An 18,229-nucleotide genomic window follows, 5' to 3' on the forward strand; every position below is an offset into this window, starting at 1 on the left:
GAACAGACATGGGGTAGGATGGTGACAAGGGAGAAAAGATGGACCGATTGTGGGTATTTCTTTTCAGCTCAAAACATTAGCATGGTCCATCAATTTAACATAAGCTGCTTATACAGGATGAACCTCTCTCATCCAGCACCCTGGGAACCTGACTGGTGCTGGATGAGAGAATTTGCTGGATGATGGGAGTATTTTCTAGCTCATTACTAACACTGCCCCTGCTTACTGGGCTCTTAGAAGACATGTAGGGGTAAATTACAGCTAAATAACAGCACAGAACACTGAGAGCCAGAACTGGTGGCTGTAAACAAACGTTATGGGACCACTGGAAACTTGGCCACATCCATGATAAGTGGTCATGAGGCTAACTAAAATCATGCCAGATTACGGAGTTTGCCAGATGAGAGAGTTCTGCATTAGAGAGGTTCAGCCTGTACCATGACTTATCAGCAGGACAAAGAGCAAGTGGCTGGCCTGTGAGGAATAACAATTTGGAAATCATCTACGTACTTTCGATGCATTTTCTTGTTAGAACAGTTGTGCTGAGGTAGGACATTGGAGGGATTTGTTGTTGTTGTTGTTCTTACTCCTGTCTTTTTGGCTCATTGCTAATTTTTGCTTTCGATTAGAAAATTGTTCTAAAAAATCCCAACCATTGCAAAAATAAAAGCAACTTGGTGCCCTCCATTCCATAGCTGAAAACCAAACAGGCAAGTGTCTGAATGATCATGCTGCTGCTCCTCCCCGTGAGAGCTGCACATCCCAGGGAGCAGACAAGCTGGTGTTCTGTAAGCCACAGCAACGGCATTGACTATTATGGGCATCTGCTGTGGATCTGGTCCACACCGGTCCGGAGGGTGGCCACGGGACATGGATGGAAGTGAATTTTTCTAACACTTATTAAGCCATTTTGGAGGTCGCATTTAACTAAGAGCAGTTTATCCTCTGGCACATCCACACTGGAAATCATCACCAGTGAGGTGCCCAAATGGGACGCCTCTTCATTGTTAGCAAGAACAGCAGTTCTTACTAGGCTACCCATCCTGCACTGAGCACGTCATAGGCAACTGCCTCCCCCAGGGGTCCCATATCATCACAAAGATCTGTTATTCCACAGGAGAGGCTTCTCCCAGTATGGCCTCATCTGGAAACTCTGGACATTTTTTTTTTCCCTACCCTTCTTATCTGCATACACTCCCCTAAGACCCAATGCATACTGGGATGTTGCACTAATACAGTATAACTACCCTGTTGTTAATTAGTGGGGTGAACTGTACGAGTAAAAAATCCATTTTGTAGTGAAGGTTCCAGCATGTGTGGCTTACTTTGGTGTCAATACATTGATGCAGATATGCCACCTCTAACTTTCCCAATTGAGGCAAATGACAGTACAAGCTGCGTTATCCAGAACTTAGATAACCAGCAATCTCAATTAACTGGCATCTGCTCTGACACAGTGGGGCAGGTTGCTGTGGAACTGGGCCAGCTGCCTGCCCCGCTGTAGCCTGCAGCCGTGGGCCGAGCTATCCAGCTGGTGCCAGCAGCAGCAGGGCTGAGGACAGGCTTCCTGGCTGGAACCATGGGGTTGGCTCTCCAGCTAGTGCCAGTGGGTATGGGTCTTGGTCTGGCTGCCTGGCTGGTGCATGTGGCAGCAGGGCTGTGGGCCAGCTGCCCAGCTGCGGCTGTGGGGCCAGCTGTCCACCAGTAGCCACAAGGTCTGAGTGGGGGGCGATGGCCATGGGGCCAAATGTCTGGCAGTAGAGCCATTATCAGTCACTTTTGATTATCTGGCACCCCCAGTTTCCCCGGGAGTGCTGGATAATACAACTTGTGCTGTATTCTGTGTCCTAGGTAAGTGGGTTTAAAGTAGCATCTGCTATAACCTATGTGCATAACTGAGGGTGAGAATGGCCAGTCCTAGATTTTGCAGGTGAAGTCAAAAACCAAGAAGCAGGGCATTTTACCTACAAAAGCTTATAAAATAAATAACATAAATAATTTTACGTACAAAAGCTTATAAAATAAAAAAAAAATTGTTAGCCTCTAAGATGCCACAGGACTGCTTCTTGTTTTTGAAGATACAAATTAATGTGGCTACACTCTCTGAGACTTCAAAATCCAAGCAACCTCTCATCTCTCACGTGGAGAAACGGCAGTAGGAACCAGTCTTAGGCTTGCCTGCATTTTATTAAGTAATAACACGTTCTCTCCAGATACATATAATTAGCTGAGATGCTTGAACTCCTGGAAAGTCTCCAGCATGGCCTTTACAGATCCTGAGTGTCCCTGATTTAGCTGGATCTGTCCTGAAAGCAATGTTTTTTTTTTAATGAAATATATTACCCCAATGAAACTGCTTCTGAAAACAAATGGTCTCCATCAATTTGAAACCCAGATGCAGTGTTCCACTGACCTGAAACCCACCTCTTTTCCTGGCACATTTCAAAACAGCTTGAACAGAAGGCGTGAGAGAGAAAACACCAAAAATGGAAATGGAAAGCGGGGGCATGCAGCGACCAGTGTGCCACAGTCTGCAAAGAAAAGAAAAAAGGGAAAAGAGAGTACTTGATGTTGGTTTGAGCCATCGGTAGGCTTCCAATAGCAGATTGTTTCTGGTGTCATTAAAAACTGCAATATATCCATGTTTTTGGAAAGTCTCCATTAATTTTGGTAGATTATTAGTTCCAGCTGAGTGAGAAAGGAGCATCACTGCCACACAGCACATTCACATATGAGGGAGGAGAACAGAAGAGCAGCAAGGGGAAGTTCTCCATTGCTTCAGCATGTGTTCTAAGGAACAAAAGAATTACAAAGCGAAGGTTTGAGACCCTGACACCTTGGATGTAGGAGACATTTGCACCCCACAGTTAGGCACAAACATGTCCCCTTCATCTCTAACAAATGGATCTGTGCCCGGAGTGAGGTAGTTGGAGGCATACCTGCACTGCATGAAGAGTGAAAATAAGACAAACTGAGGAACCTGTGACCTCAAAAAATTCTGCACCATGCAAAACACAAATGGTGTCCCTCATCCAGTGAGAACATGGCCCAGAGAGAGCCCCAGGCCTCTGACGTCTCCGACGGAACAGGATCAAAGGGGTCAGGGACAGCATTTGGGGAAAGGAACCAGAGGATGAACTGAGGGCTGGCAAATAGTACAGAGTCTCAGGTGGGGGTACGGAACACAATCTGTAATAGGAGACGGAAAGACCTAAGTGTGCAGAAAAGCTTTGTAAAGTCATCGCAACTTCCCAAGGCTTAACGGATGCAGAGGGCTAGTAAAATGTCATTCTGTCATCCGCCTCACCCCAAACAGCACTAACTGGCACTGTTTTGATCAGTCCAGAGGACCTGGGCCTCAGAGGGTGAAGTTCTTTCTCACTTTTAGAAGTGAGTCCTTCCTGTCAGGTGAAGCATATCGCTCAGGGGTGAGGTGTGCAAGGGAACTGTTCTGCTTCTGCTTGTACTCTACCTGTTACATGGGAATGACTTGACCCTTTCACCCAATACCCTGTTGTAAACAGGCTTCATGCAGGGATCTGTGCAGGGGATACACTTCCCTCCACCCACAACACAGCAGCTCTTGGGCCCTACTCCAGACCTTGGGATGACACAATGGCTACAAACCCCAACAAGGAAGTCTGCCTGTACTTCTTCCAGCTACCTAGGGCACAGCAGGTGAGGAGGGACACAAATATGGGTAGTTTGTGTTTGATGCCTACTGTGGTAGGATGTATAAACCACATACTGGGCTGAGATAGCCCTGCCCTGCCAGTCCAATGGGGCATGTGGCCAACTGGAGAGGAAGCTTAAAAGGAACGGAATAGAAGGCGGTGGAGGGAGTGGCTTCGTCCTGAGGGCACCTGTAGATGAGTGCTGAAGAAGCCTTGCTGGCCAGAAGAAGATTGCCCCTTTCTTTTGCTCCTTTTGGGTTTGGAGGCTTTGGAAGGCAGATGGTAGGAAGAAAGTGACCCGGGGGCCAGCTCTGGAGTTCCCTCCCAACTGTCTGCCACTGCAATCTCTAAGGGCCCTGGGTCAGAGCCTAGGGGAGAGGGGCTGGCTGGGCTTCCTATGAATGGCAGGAGGGAAATAAATCTCATTTCCACCCTACTACATCCCTCTCTAATAAAGAGAGGGTAAGGACAGGGAAAAGCTTGAGGCAAGGATGAGACGCATATAAGGGTTAGGATCTGCACCAAAGGCCCTTGTTGCCGGGAAGCAAGAGACTGGAAACTGGGAACACTAACTACAAGGCCCCTTAGTTCTCTGCAATCTCCACCACACATCCACATGCTGTCCCAGAACAAATTTCAAAAAGGGTAAATAGAAGACCTCAGCATCCAAGATGTGTGCCTGGCTACTGCACATTAACGATCTAATCTCTCGGGGCCTTCCATGAGAGAGGCTCCTTCCATTAAAAAAAAAAATTAAAACAAATATGCAACCACACTACTAAAATGACCACCACGTTAGGTAGCTCCATTATATTTGTAACTCAGGCCACAGCAAAGCATTTACAGTTTGTTAATATCCTACTTCTCTTCACACAGCCATCAAACAGGTGTGACTATGAAAAAAGGACCATTGTGCAATCACAGCCTTCCATCCTCTTGGATACAGAATGAACATGAAGCTTATTATGTCTGCCCCGCATCATCACTGTGGTCCTCCTCTGTCGAGGTGTGAATCTATTCATCTTCAGAAAATAATAACAATGGAAAAGAAATGTCGGTTAAACCAAGAATGTGTCAAGCAAGCAACCCCATTGGCTTATTGACTAATACAGCACTAATGTAACAGGTCACCACTATAATCTCTCATATTCTGCATCCACATTCTCTGAACCCATTGGCTGTGATCCCTAGCTACTGCAGCTACCTACAAGGTGTCTTTTTAGCTGTCACCACTAGTGCCAGAAGAGAATTGTAATCATTTCTTCAATCAACAAGATAATCACTGAACAGAGTCCACAGCAGAGCAAATGCCTCTGCATTCCAACAGCGGCTTCTTCACAGCTATAAGTAAAAGGAAGCTACCCATTCATTTTTTAAAAAAAGAATAGGATAGATGGCAACAAGTCAAATAATTACAGGGGGAGGGAGAGCATTAGGGGGAAAGTATCAAATAATTAGCAGTGTTATAACCATTTATATTTCACTTGGGCCAAATCCCTAACTGACACAAATCTGCATAGCTCTGCTGGAGCTATACAAGTTTGCAGCAGCTACAAGAGCTGGATCTAACTAAAATGTAGCCATTATCTAATATAGCTAGCTAGCTCTTAATATTTTTATACACTGTCCATTATCTGAGACCCACAACTCAGCCCAAAGTCGTCCATCTTCACTCTGAAGCAGGAATAGAGCACTTCCTCTGCTTTTTTCTCTTTTTAATTTTACTCTTCAATCACTGTGTCAGAGCAACAAATAAAACCCCAGGCCTAGGTATCACACCACAGTCATAAATTCTGCTTTCAAGGAAAAGTGTTTTAGAAGGTGAGAAGCCCCCACAATCTCAACTATGTTTTTAATGTAACCAGGAACAAAGCCCAAGACCCTGGTGTCATTTTTAACACTTCAAGAGACAGGGGAAGAAGCCAGACTGCACCATTTACAACCACTCAGGCATAATACTCCTCTCTTGCTCCTTGAGTGGTCCCTTCTACCTCCACAATGCAACTACAAAACATGGTGTAAGATACTGTGTGTGCCTTGGAGCTTTTTGCCCCTTCCTGCAATGTTCCCTCTAATCTTTTCCATCCACGTACAGATTTTTTCCCCTTCTATGTGCAGCAGGCCTTTTTAAGTACACGGAGGCATACGCGTAACTGCTCCACCAGTAGAAACAAACAATCCTAGCTGTGGTACTCTCATAATCAGCTTGGAAGTCTCTCAATCTCTCCTGAGTGGCTGCCCTCAAGCACACAGTTTACAGAGAACACTGCTCACCTACATATATGTAACAGCGATGCCAGGGCAAAGCAGTGTCAGGATTTTATTTCTTTTTGCCCTTTTACTGCTTAACCACCCTGGAATCAAAGTGGCTTGTTCCCTGTTGGTTTTGTGGAAAAGAAAGCAATCGTCCAGTTTTTGCTCATTTTAAAATTCTAACAGTGGAAAAGGGACCTTTTGATGGGGATCCCACCACAGAAATTGATTCAGGGTGTGAATTTGAAACACCCTAAATGCCCGGGTTATGCGGATAAGGGAGGGATTGGTTTGAGTTCATTTCTGAAACAAACCTTCTAGTCTGACCTATTTGATTTGCCTGAAGGGCCAAGAAGAACCACCACTTTCACATTAGCAATGGGATTTGCTGGACATACTGTTTTATATTGACAGAGATTAGGGATTATTGATTTCAGGGGCAACACCACCAGCTTTTACCATGCTCTCTCCTCTTGGATTGTTTGTTTCAGTCAGCCCTGCCCTGGACAATCTTCACAGCAGCTTCTGTTGAGAGAGACTCTTGACAAAATGATTGCTACAATTACTCAGGCTCAGGGGTCATTTTTAAGGAAACAAGAAAAAACTGAGCACACACAAAGATCAAGGAACAGCAGGAAGAAATCTTTGGGGACAGAAGATGGGTTTTTAGTCACTGACAAAGCTAATCAAGCAGGATGATCTGCAGATAAAAAATGTGCATGAAGATCTCCTAGGAAAGCAGCTGAATGTCTCAGGCTGGAGAGCCACGATAAAGCTGTAATGAGAAAGTGTAGTAAATTGTTTATTTGAAGATTCACAGAGAGGATGGGGGAGATAAGAGCACATTCTCCTGTAACAGGAAAAGGCTGGTCTTAAGAGAATTAGTCATGTGAATTTAAAAGACATAAATAAATGCTCCATAGACATAAACCAGCCTGGAAAAGGAGTTATGCTGTAATACCTCTTATAAAGGAATAGATGGGATAGGGGGATTTGCTTTTACTTAATGCCCTAATAAGGTTATTGAATAATTTCTCCAGCACAAAACTTGCCCCATTCAGTTGCTAGATCATTCTTAGCCAAAGGCTATGTCTACACTAGCCCCAAACTTCGAAATGGCCATGCAAATGGCCATTTCAAAGTTTACTAATGAAGCGCTGAAATACATATTCAGTGCCTCATTAGCATGCGGGCGGCTGCGGCACTTCGAAATTGACGCGGCTCGCCACCGCGCGGCTTGTTCAGACGGGGCTCCTTTTCGAAAGGACGCCAGCTTCTTCGAAGTCCCCTTATTCCCCTCTGCTCATAGGAATAAGGGGATTTCGAAGTAGCCGGGGTCCTTTCGAAAAGGAGCCCCATCTGACCGAGCCGTGCAGCGGCGAGCCGCGTCAATTTCGAAGTGCTGTGGCCGCCCGCATGCTAATGAGGCACTGAATATGTATTTCAGGGCTTCATTAGTAAACTTCGAAATGGCCATTTGCATGGCCATTTCAAAGTTTGGGGCTAGTGTAGACACGGCCAAAGACTGCAGTATAGATGTGAAGGATATGAAATAATGTGTTTACACCTCAAATTTCTGGCCCAAACCTCCCACTGCACATTCTAACAATAATATTTAGCTCTTCTAGCATTTCAGCCAGTGATCTCAAATCACTTGGCAAAGGAGGGAAAGCATGTTTCTCCCATTTTATAGCAGCATAGATTACCAGCAGAGAGAGAAAGTGATGCTCCAAGAATGCACATTGGTCACTTGGCATGGAAGGAATAGAATGTGCATCTACTGCTCCATCCACAGGACTAAACAGCTTCCTGGACAGAAAAACACTTTGCTTAAGGCACATGTCCCTCCTTCTCCTTTAGCTGATGGGTCTGAGAGATTTCTGAAGATGATGCTCTCATTCTCTGATGTGTTCTGAGTGTCTGGTTAGCTTGTGCTGCAGCCTCAGCTGCAGAGACTCTCTGGACACCCGCTAACAGGAGCACAGCTAAGAAAAAAGAGGAGAAAATCATTTCTATTCAGAATCAAGGGTGGAACTCATCTGCCTTGTTACAGAAGCAATGGGGGAGAAAGAGAGGGTTTAAAGAAGTTGAATATATATAGGAAATTCACACCGCATTGAAGTCAATGTTGAAACTCTCATTCACGTCGGTGAGGCTGAGATTTCACATAACATATTCAAAATAGTATCAGACTAGGAGGGCCTGATGTAAATCCCACTGAAGACAACTGAAAGACTCATGCTCAAGGCTCTCACTGGGCTGCTGATCAGTCCCTTGGTTTAGCAGTAGCCTAGACAGTGAGGACTGGCTAGATAGCTGGACCTGCTCACCTCTGCCAGGAACTTATTTTTAAAAGAGAGAAAACATCTCCATGGGCTTTCAAGTAAATCAAAGGCAGATGACCTCCTGCCATTGAGAGGGAGAGACAGATGGTTCCACTGCATTGGCTAAGAGAGGAGGTTGGAATTAGCATTTCTCTAGGACAGTAGGGTCAGTGAGTCTCTTTCCAGTGATACTGCTTATATTCTCCAACCCTCTGCACTGGCTCACTTCTGTGTGAAGAGGTCCAAGGCCTTCACACAACCTCTCCACTAAAGGGATCACTTCTGATCAAGGACTGGGCTTGTATGTAGCTCCATCCCAGGGGACCTTTGGGCGTAAGACATCTTTGTGCATCCATGAAGAGCCCTCCACAACGTAGGTAGTGAATGTCAGGTGGGTAGTGTGTTCCCAGGCATGCAATGTGTGCCTTATAGAGTGAATTGCTTTGCCCTGGTCAAACATGGTTCTAAAGCTATGTGATGAGGGCTACGTCTACACGTGCACACTACATCGAAATAGCTTATTTCGATGTAGCGACATCGAAATAGTCTATTTCGATGAATAACGTCTACACGTCCTCCAGGGCTGGCAACGTCGACGTTCAACTTCGACGTTGGGCAACACCACATCGAAATAGGCGCTGCGAGGGAATGTCTACACGCCAGAGTAGCACACATCGAAATAAGGGTGCCAGAAACAGCTGCAGACAGGGTCACAGGGCGGACTCAACAGCAAGACGCTCCCTTAAAGGGCCCCTCCCAGACACAGTTGCACTAAACAACACAAGATCCACAGAGCCAACAAGTGGTTGCAGACCCTGTGCATGCAGCATGGATCCCCAGCTGCAGCAGCAGCAGCCAGAAGCCCTGGGCTAAGGGCTGCTGCACATGGTGACCACAGAGCCCCGCAGGGGCTGGAGAGAGAGCGTCTCTCAACCCCTCAGCTGATGGCCGCCATGGCAGACCCAGCTATTTCGATGGTGCGGGACGCAGATCGTCTACACGTGCCCTACTTCGACGTTCAGCTTCGAAGTAGGGCGCTATTCCCATCCCCTCATGGGGTTAGCGACTTTGATGTCTCGCCGCCTAACGTCGATTTCAACTGCGAAATAGCGCCCAACACGTGTAGCCGTGACGGGCGCTATTTCGAAGTTGGCGCCACTACTTCGAAGTAGCGTGCACGTGTAGATGCGGCTGAGGAGTGAAATAAATACCGTTAGCACAACCTCATTGGAAACTTCTCTGACAGCTCTGTCAGGCACCTGGGCAAGGCTCTTAGGTCACATTTTACAAACCCACAAGATGGCCTATCTTGGACATTGTCCACTAGTCCCTTTAAAGGACCCTCACCTGTTATTGTGTTTAGTTGGGTTGCTTTTCCTCTCCCCAGTATTCCTCTCACCTGGTGTATGCTTTCAGTTGCAGCCCCTCCTTATTGTTTCTGTTTCTAGAGATGAAGTGAGGCCGTGTTCTGCAATGCCCCTCATTTTTCTCTCAGATTATCAGTGTTTTTTCTGTGCTGGTACTTGCCGGTACTGAGTACCAGCATCTCTGCAGCCCCAGCTATGGGATTGGCTAGGGGTGGGTGACAGGGAGCCAGTTGAGTACCGGCTCCTCTTTTATTTATAAAAAAGGCACTGCAGATTACAATTTGAAGTTTGCTTTCTTTTGAGTTAATCTGTTGTTAATTTTAATGGATAAGATATTTCTGTTTTCTAGAGACATGTTAAATTAGGCTCATCACAGTTTTTCTTCAAGAGGGGACCTTATTCTTTTTCTTTCTCTGTTTTCAGAGTCAGCTGCAATAGAGGGCTGCATAGGGCCTATTATTGAACTGAGGTACATATTTTCAGGCTACATGTGTGTGTATACACAAAGCAAGTGCACAAATACACAAATAAGGCTTGCCATAATTTTGCTGCTCTATTACATGCAGACACTGGCAAGCTCTGCATTTCCCCCACGCTTCTTGCTTCCAAACCTCTGCACCTGCTAATTTCTTAATTCTGTTTTCAGTTAGTTGAGGCTTGTGTATGCTTAATTATGCTAATGAGGACTATGCTCTTTAAAATATTAACATTTTGTAAACTTGAAAAACCCGTAGTTAATTTAAACAGTCCTCATCCTGGGGCCTGACTTCATTCCAGAACTCAAAGTCCACTTCAGAGCTTTAGTTCTCCTTATCTAGACTGTAGGATGGAAATTTCTGAGGCAGAGCCCCCAGTTGTTGCAACAAAGTCTGCACACCATGTATGAAGCAAGCAAGAAGGTTTGTTACACACAGCGCTGGTGGCGTGCCACTTCACACATCAGGACTCAGTGGAGCCATGCCAGACAATAGGTTACAACTGATTATATAGATTATTGATGGGCAGGGGGAAACTACGGCATGGGTGTCACCCAAGCCTGGATAGGTCCTAGCAGTAAGATGAAATGGGCACAAAAAGGTTACAGAGTATCCCCGCCCATATCTTATAGAACATCTTATCTCTAGTACAAGTGGCTTTCCTTAACAAGTTACTTAAACAAAGCAGACATGCAATAACACCTATGTGTCTAATTGGATGGATGATGCATCTACAGGAGTACTGATGATGCCTTCAAATGGGCATATCTAGGGGTGCATTATCTAGGAGATTAAAACAAAAGAGACAGTAGCCGCATAGACCAATAACACATTTTTTTTTTTATGTACCAGCCTAGGATAACAAATGTGATGGTCTATACCTGGGTTCTCATTTGCATGGCCGCATCTTGGAATGTGGTTGCTGGGGCAACTCTCCCTCCCTCCAAACTCCAAGACCCTGTCCAAGTTGGGATGACCTTCACTGGGTCTTGTGAGTGAGATGCTGGGTGGAGCAGGAGCAGGGATAACTTTCCACTCATGCTAACTGGGTTTCTGAACTATAAGATTATAGGCCTACTCCAGACTTTAGGATTTGAACAGGGGGTCTTTGGCAAAATATCATAACCTGCTTCAGAAATTTCCATCCTACATAGACTCCCCCTGAATGCTTTTCCTGCTGTTCTCTAGTCCAGGGGTATACAAAGTGGGGGGGTGGGCCCCCTCAAGGGGACATGAAATTTCATAAGGGAGGGGGCAGAGCATGATTATTTGCGGGGTCTCAGGCTCATTCATCTCATAAAAACAGGAAAATATTTCAAAAATTTTAATGTATGTGTATTCACATTTATATACTGATTAATAAAGTTTTACATTCTACAGACTTATGCTCTTACATATGCCAAAAGGTTGTTTTTTTTATGAACAGATCCATAATTTCTGGCAGTTTGGATTATAATAGACAGGTTGGGGGACCCCTGCTAATTTCAGGATGAAAATTGATGCCCGAAGTAAAAAGTTTGCTCATCCTTGTTCCAGTCCAGTGTTTCTTAAACTTTTTGAGACCAAAGAACACCAAATAATAATATTTCTTATGCAGAACATCCAAGAAAATTTTCTTCAGAAAATTTGTTGTTAGACAAAAAAACCCAGCAACACAGACAGCAAAAAATGATGTAATTTGACCACATATCATAGCAATGCAGAAGTAACATTGTATCTGGTTTTAATAACAGAAAATATAGACCATCAGTGTACGGTATCAAAAAAAAAAAGTGTCAGATGCTCATTGCACACCTGCAAGTTGTTCACAGGACACCTGTGCTCCACAGAACGTAATTTAAGAAACACTGAGCTAGTCTACACACACACACACACACCCTTGCTTGGACTTCTCTAGCTGCCCTCTATAAAGAGGAGGATCTTGCAAATCAATGAGCTTCTCCTCAGAAAGGGTGAACTCCCTCAGCTCCAAGCGCTTGAGCTTGTGGGAGTGGATGGCATTCAGCACCTCCCAGGGGGCTCAGAAAATCTTGTGTGATTGGGATTCCCAGTAGTACCCATTAACTCTCCAGTCAGCTGGATTTCTTCAGTGCTGTCCCTTACCTTTGCCCCTCCTGCCCTCTCTACTGCTTCTTTTTGCCTCTCTCTCAGCATCCAACTTTTCAACCCCGCAAGGATCTCAGGGTCATCAAAAAGTCTCCCAAAACTCTAGGAGCCTGATTCTGCAAAATCTTGCAAATAGTATCGTCATTTACCTGTGCAAAGTGAGTGTAAACCACTAGCAAATCTGTATCCTTCACCAGCCACACCAATGATAACATTCTGTGCAAATTTTGCAAACATGCACAGGCTAGGTACTTCTTGGTGGTCACACGGTAACGAGTAGGATGTCTTCCTGTCGCCCTGCTTTTTGTGAGTCCATTGATGGTGATCAGCCCAATTCTGGAGTCACAGGTCTTATCACAGAAAAGGCAGATGCCAGTAGCTGTTAGAGGGGTGTGGGGCAGTTTTTGATGCTCTTTTCTTCTTTTCCACCTCTCCTCATCTGCACAGAGGTGGGACCTCTCAAATTGCATGTGGAGAACAGAATCTGTTTTGGGAGGTGCTGATCAGACATCCGAACCATGTGACCAGCCCAGTAAAGTTACTGGTGGATGATAACGGCTTCAGTGTTGGTCATATTCAGTTCTTCCAGGATGCTAGTGTTCGTGCACCTATCCTCCCCCAAGAGATATTTAGGATTCTCCGGAGGCAGGATTGATGATATTGTTCCAGTGCCTTCAAATGATGCTTGTATGTTGTTGAGGTTTCACATGCATACAGTAGCACTGGAACAACCACTGCACAGCATACAAGGAGCTTTGTCTTGGCCGCTGAAGATCATGTCCACTGTTCCTCAGATGTTCACAGATACTATCCCAAGGGGCTGTTCCTCCAGCTAGGAATTATTGGAACACAGTAGTACTCCATCCCTTCTCCTCCCACTTCTCTTGGGACACATCCTTGCCAGGAAGTATGTTATACCTCTGGCAAAGAGGATGGGGCATGGACCAGGATTTGGTTTTTCCTTTTGGTAGCATAGCTTGTCTATCTCCATACATCCATGACTTTAGTGCATTCCTCTTCTGTTTTCTGGAACACTGCTTTGCTGAGCTGGTTTGTGTTTCCTTGGCTTTTAAAGAAAATGTAGGTCACAGACATGTTGAGCATTCATCAAAACCGTGATTTACTGAACATGAAAGGAAGAGCAAGCACTGAACCTGAGAAAGAGAAATATGACTAATTGCCTCTTTTGCCCAAACGAACGTCTACCTGATGAACGTTTTTGTTCCTGGCATGTTTGTCTCTGACTGCATGGATTCCTAATACGCTTGTTGCTGGGGTATCGGGATGCTTCTCTTTTTTAAACATCTGCACAGAACTATTTAAGCCAGAGGCAAAGCAACCTCAGTGATCATTTAATCCTTATCCCTGCTAAGACCAGACTGTTGTTTCTTACAATACAGGTGGCTTACAAAATACCCATTTCTGCCAGTGGAGAAGAGAGGGTGTCTGTGCTCAATGACCCTGGAAAGAAATATACAGATTTTAAGGCTGGGAGCTAGAAGGGATCAGTGCTGTAGGGGGTAGGGGGCAGTGAGAGCTATTTAACCCTTTGGGGAGCACTAGGAACCCTTTCACTGCAGGAGACATAATCTCATGCAGGACTGCCTAATGCCGGGGGGGTCAAATTCTCTGCACACTCCCAGGAGATGCCAGAAGTCTCCAAATCTCTTGATAAAAACGATGATTTTTTTTTTAAATCTCATGGTTTTTGAATGGTTAATCTTGCAGATACTAACATTGCTTCCTCTGAGCATGCCAGGCCCTGCACGGACAGTAGTTCAGTCTCACCTTTAAAAACATAATCAGACATTGGGCACAGTGGGTCAGTTTAATGCCCCATGGTCACTGTGTAATTTTAACAAGGGAATAATTTAATATATTAGAGTGACAAGATCATATTTCATATCCCTGCATTTTTACCAAGAGGATTAGTGCAGCAGCTCCTTCATTCCTATACATGCCGCAGAAAGCCCTTGTAATTCTCAGGCAGAGCCCACAATTAAGTGGAAAAATATGGGCAACACAAACAATAAAAGGCTGTTGTTCTTCATGACCTAAGCATGGCTGCAGAAGTCTGCTAGAACTACAGAGATACAAATTGCTTGTGTGACACAGGAATGGTATTATTTCCTTATTTCTCTCCTAATTATAACAAAACACAGTATAACGGATTGTTTTGAGTATCAATTGCTTCTCCTTGCAAACACTTACTACCATGCATGATTATGGTCTATAAATGATAATTACACACAGACCAATGTAGTTTCTGAGCACCTCATTGTTTAATATAGTCACCCTCACAAAATTCCTTGAGTGACTGAAGTGCTGTATCCCTATTTTACAGATGGAAAACTGAGGCACAGAGAAACCACAGGATTTACTTCTGGTCACCTAGGAAGTCTACAGTAGAACACAGAATTGAATCCACCTCTATAGCTACAGTTACACTGACCTGAACTGCCAGCAGCAGTATGCAAATAGACGCTTATATGCATATTTGCTTGCCAGCAGAGGCTGCTGCCTACAGAAAAAAAGCACTGTAAATGTGGTTCTGCTGGCGAACTGCCCGCCCCCCCATCCACTTTGTCGTCAGCCTCTTATGCCTGGAAAAAATCAGGCATAAGAGGCTGCCAAAGGTGGAGTGTTGCTCGCAGAACCACAGTTATCCTGCTTCTTTTCTGCCAGCAGCAGCCTCTGCTGGGGGGTGTATATGCAAATGATGGCCACTTGTGTTTCCAAAACCTCTCATTTGCATACTGTCGCCAGCAGTGCAGGTCAGTGTAACTGTACCCATTCAAATGCTACTCCAGCACCTCAACAACTGGATCATCCTTCTCTCTTACTGCATAAATACTGTAGGGTGAGTCCATGCGCAGAAGAGCTGAGACGTGCTGATAGTAGCCTAGCATGGAAGTCTAGTCTACCCTAGTATGGCTTGGGGTTCATAAACAGGCAGTATGTGTTGACACACCTAATGGGACTCTCTGGCCAGGTCACCTTGCTCTCCGGAATGTCAGCTTTCATGTTACAAGCCAGGAAGTCTTTCATCACAAAGCTTGCAAAGAAAACTGCAGAAATGTGAGCTGAGTAAGTGGTGCAAAAATAGCTATAGAAGTGTGCAGTGAGCAGGGAACAATAGCTCCCAGACGTGTGAACTACTCCCTGCATCTCAGTAAGGGGTAAGTCAGATGTCCACTGATGATTTAGATGTTAACTTTCATCTCGCATATAAAAAAAGGACACTGCCTACGTCTACATGTGACAGACTACAGTAGCACAGCTACAGCACTTCTTCAGTGCAGAGCAGGGGTCAGCAACCCTACTGAGGCAGAGTGCCAAAATTTGACCTTTTAACGTCTGTGTGTGTTTCCAGTGCCAGTGCAACTTTTTCGTCCTACTTACAACATCTTCATTACTGAATAAACTAAGATGCAGAGCTTTACCGTTCAGGTGGTGGTTGGTAGTTTTCACTGGTCTTTTGTTAATCCACAGGTGGCTTAGCTTTGAGCAACCTCCTGGTGGCACATGTTCCATGGGTTGCTGAGTCCTGGTGTGCACACTTAGGACAAGTTTCCGAGGGGCAGCTGTGTTAGTCTGTATCTGCAAAAACAATAAGAAGTCCCCTGGTGCTTTATAGACTAACAGATATACTGGAACATAAGCTTTCATGGGCAAAGAGCTGCTTTGTCAGATGCACAAAGTGGGTCTGATGAAGTGGGTCTTTGCCCACAAAAGCTTATGCTCCAAAAAAGCTGTTGTCTATCAGGTGCCACAGGACTTCTTGTATTTACATGTAGGATAGTGACCAAAGGGGTTTTCTCATTGCTGTAGTAAATCTACTTGCCTGAGAGAAAATTTCTTCCCTTAACTTAGCACTATCTACACATGGACTTAGGTTGGTTTAGCTTGGTTGCCCAAAGGTATGGATTTTTCATGGCTCTGACCAGCCCAGAGACTCACAGAATAAGACTACTTCCTGTGAGTTTTGTCTCATTTTGGTGCCACAGTTTGGCGGTGTTTGGAAGATACCATCATGCACTTTTATTCTCAGTCAAGAAGATGCGAAGGCCATGGAGCCTATGCCTATGGGCATAATCAAGCCCGACCAACAGGAGGCTGAGCTCAAGCAACCCAGTGGAGTCCAGGTTTGTCGCTTACTATGTATTTGTACAGCACCTACTACAATGGGGTGCAAATATTCACAGGAGGCCTCTAGATGGTAAAATGATAATGATGAGAAGAGTCTTATTTCATTAATACATTTCCATCCTTCCTTCTTCCCTCTTTCAATGACTATTTTTCATGCACATCTCTGATTTTGGAGATCTCCTCAGCCCCCTTCTTTTCCAAACATTTAAAGCAGATAATGTTGCCAAATAAAAAACAGATCAAATCAGCTAAGCCCATCTCATACATATGGAACTACAGAAAATGACACAAAATGAAGGGTGGGTTTTTTGGCATATAAGCTCATTCACAACAATGTATGTGATTATTATGACTAACTCCTGTTAAAAATGGAATTTTAGCAGAAATCCTAATTTAAATGTTGTCGCTTGTATCCAATTAGCCATTAGCATTCTGGAATAACGTCCATTACATTTTACTGCCTGCAGTCAAGTTTTTGTAACAGTTTGGCAAGCACAATAGTTAAAAAAGAGGTTCTGCAGAAAAGCATGAGATGCTATGAGCAGCATTCCATGTGAAAATTGGGACACTCCTAAGAGTCTTCATTATGTGTTGATGGAATGGACAGTGGTCTTCAGATCACAACTCATATTTTTGCCATTGGGTACAGCGGTGTAAATCTATAGGTATTCTCTTTGACATGCTTAGAATTACCCTGGACTCACACTGGAGTCACTGACGTAGAGTTTTAAAAGATCGTTTATGAAAAAAAGATTGATAAAACCATTCCAGACCAGACTGTGGCACTCTTCTTCAAGGTCATGCTTATCACACCCCACAAGTAGACCCAGTAAAATCAATGGGATCACTCGTGGAGGAAGGCCATGACGATACTCCAAATTTCTGCTGACACAGCTGTGTCAGTCAGGAGTGTGGAGAACCGTGCCCCCTGAGTGACATACTTGTGTCTGTGGAAGCCCCTAGCAAAGAGAAAATTATCAGTAATACTGGAGCAAGGAACTGGAATAAGCTGCACTGGGAAAAGCACCATTCTGCTGGTACAAGCTGAGTCTACACCAGTGTTTCACGTAAGCTCAGTGCTCGGGTGGCCACCCCGGAGAGACTGAGGTGCTGCCCAGCTGTTTAGCAAAGCACCCGCTGCCGTCCACAGCCAGCAGCATGTGTTTATATTGACAGTGTACATCCACGGATGCCTTGGTGCACATAAAATTTATTCTGCCCATGGATGGAAAAAAAAATAGAGGAAACATTGGGCCACACTAGGAGACTGTTGCCAGCATAGTATATTCATATAGCTGTATTGTTTCTACTGTAGATGCGGCCTGAAGAGTCACCCAGTTACAAAAGCATCAGAAACTGGCTTCTAACTTATACCTGCAACTGCCCCCTCTCCTTTATAGTTAAATTCCATCCAGTATTTTGGCATTGCTTATAAGCAAGGCAGTGGGAGAAATACTCCTGTTATGATGCCGCAGCAGTGTATCAGGGCTCTTAGAGCCCTTCCTCCAGCCACATGAGACTCCTCCTTGGTCCCAGCATTCCACAAGGCATCTTATATTGCCACTTATGCATGGAGGTCATCCAAGCTGGAGGGGGTGGCACTGCTGCAATGCTGCACAATACAGGGATTCTAGGTGGAATGATCCCCAGTAGGTTGGTGGGGAGACTGGTACAAGGAGCTAAGTTCCTCAAGGAGCTGCACCGGCTGCTCAAAGCAGCTCTGAAGTAGGAGAACATACAGTCATCTTTAAAAAACCCACCTTAGTCTACCTCTAGGCGGCCAATGAGTTTTCTGCTGTGACTTTAAAAATGCCAGAACAAAATTTCAGTTGATACATACAAATTAATGCGGCAGTCGTGTAAAGTGGAATTAGCTCCAT

Source organism: Carettochelys insculpta, chromosome 13, assembly GCF_033958435.1.
Source record: "Carettochelys insculpta isolate YL-2023 chromosome 13, ASM3395843v1, whole genome shotgun sequence".
NCBI classification, from domain to species: domain Eukaryota; kingdom Metazoa; phylum Chordata; order Testudines; family Carettochelyidae; genus Carettochelys; species Carettochelys insculpta.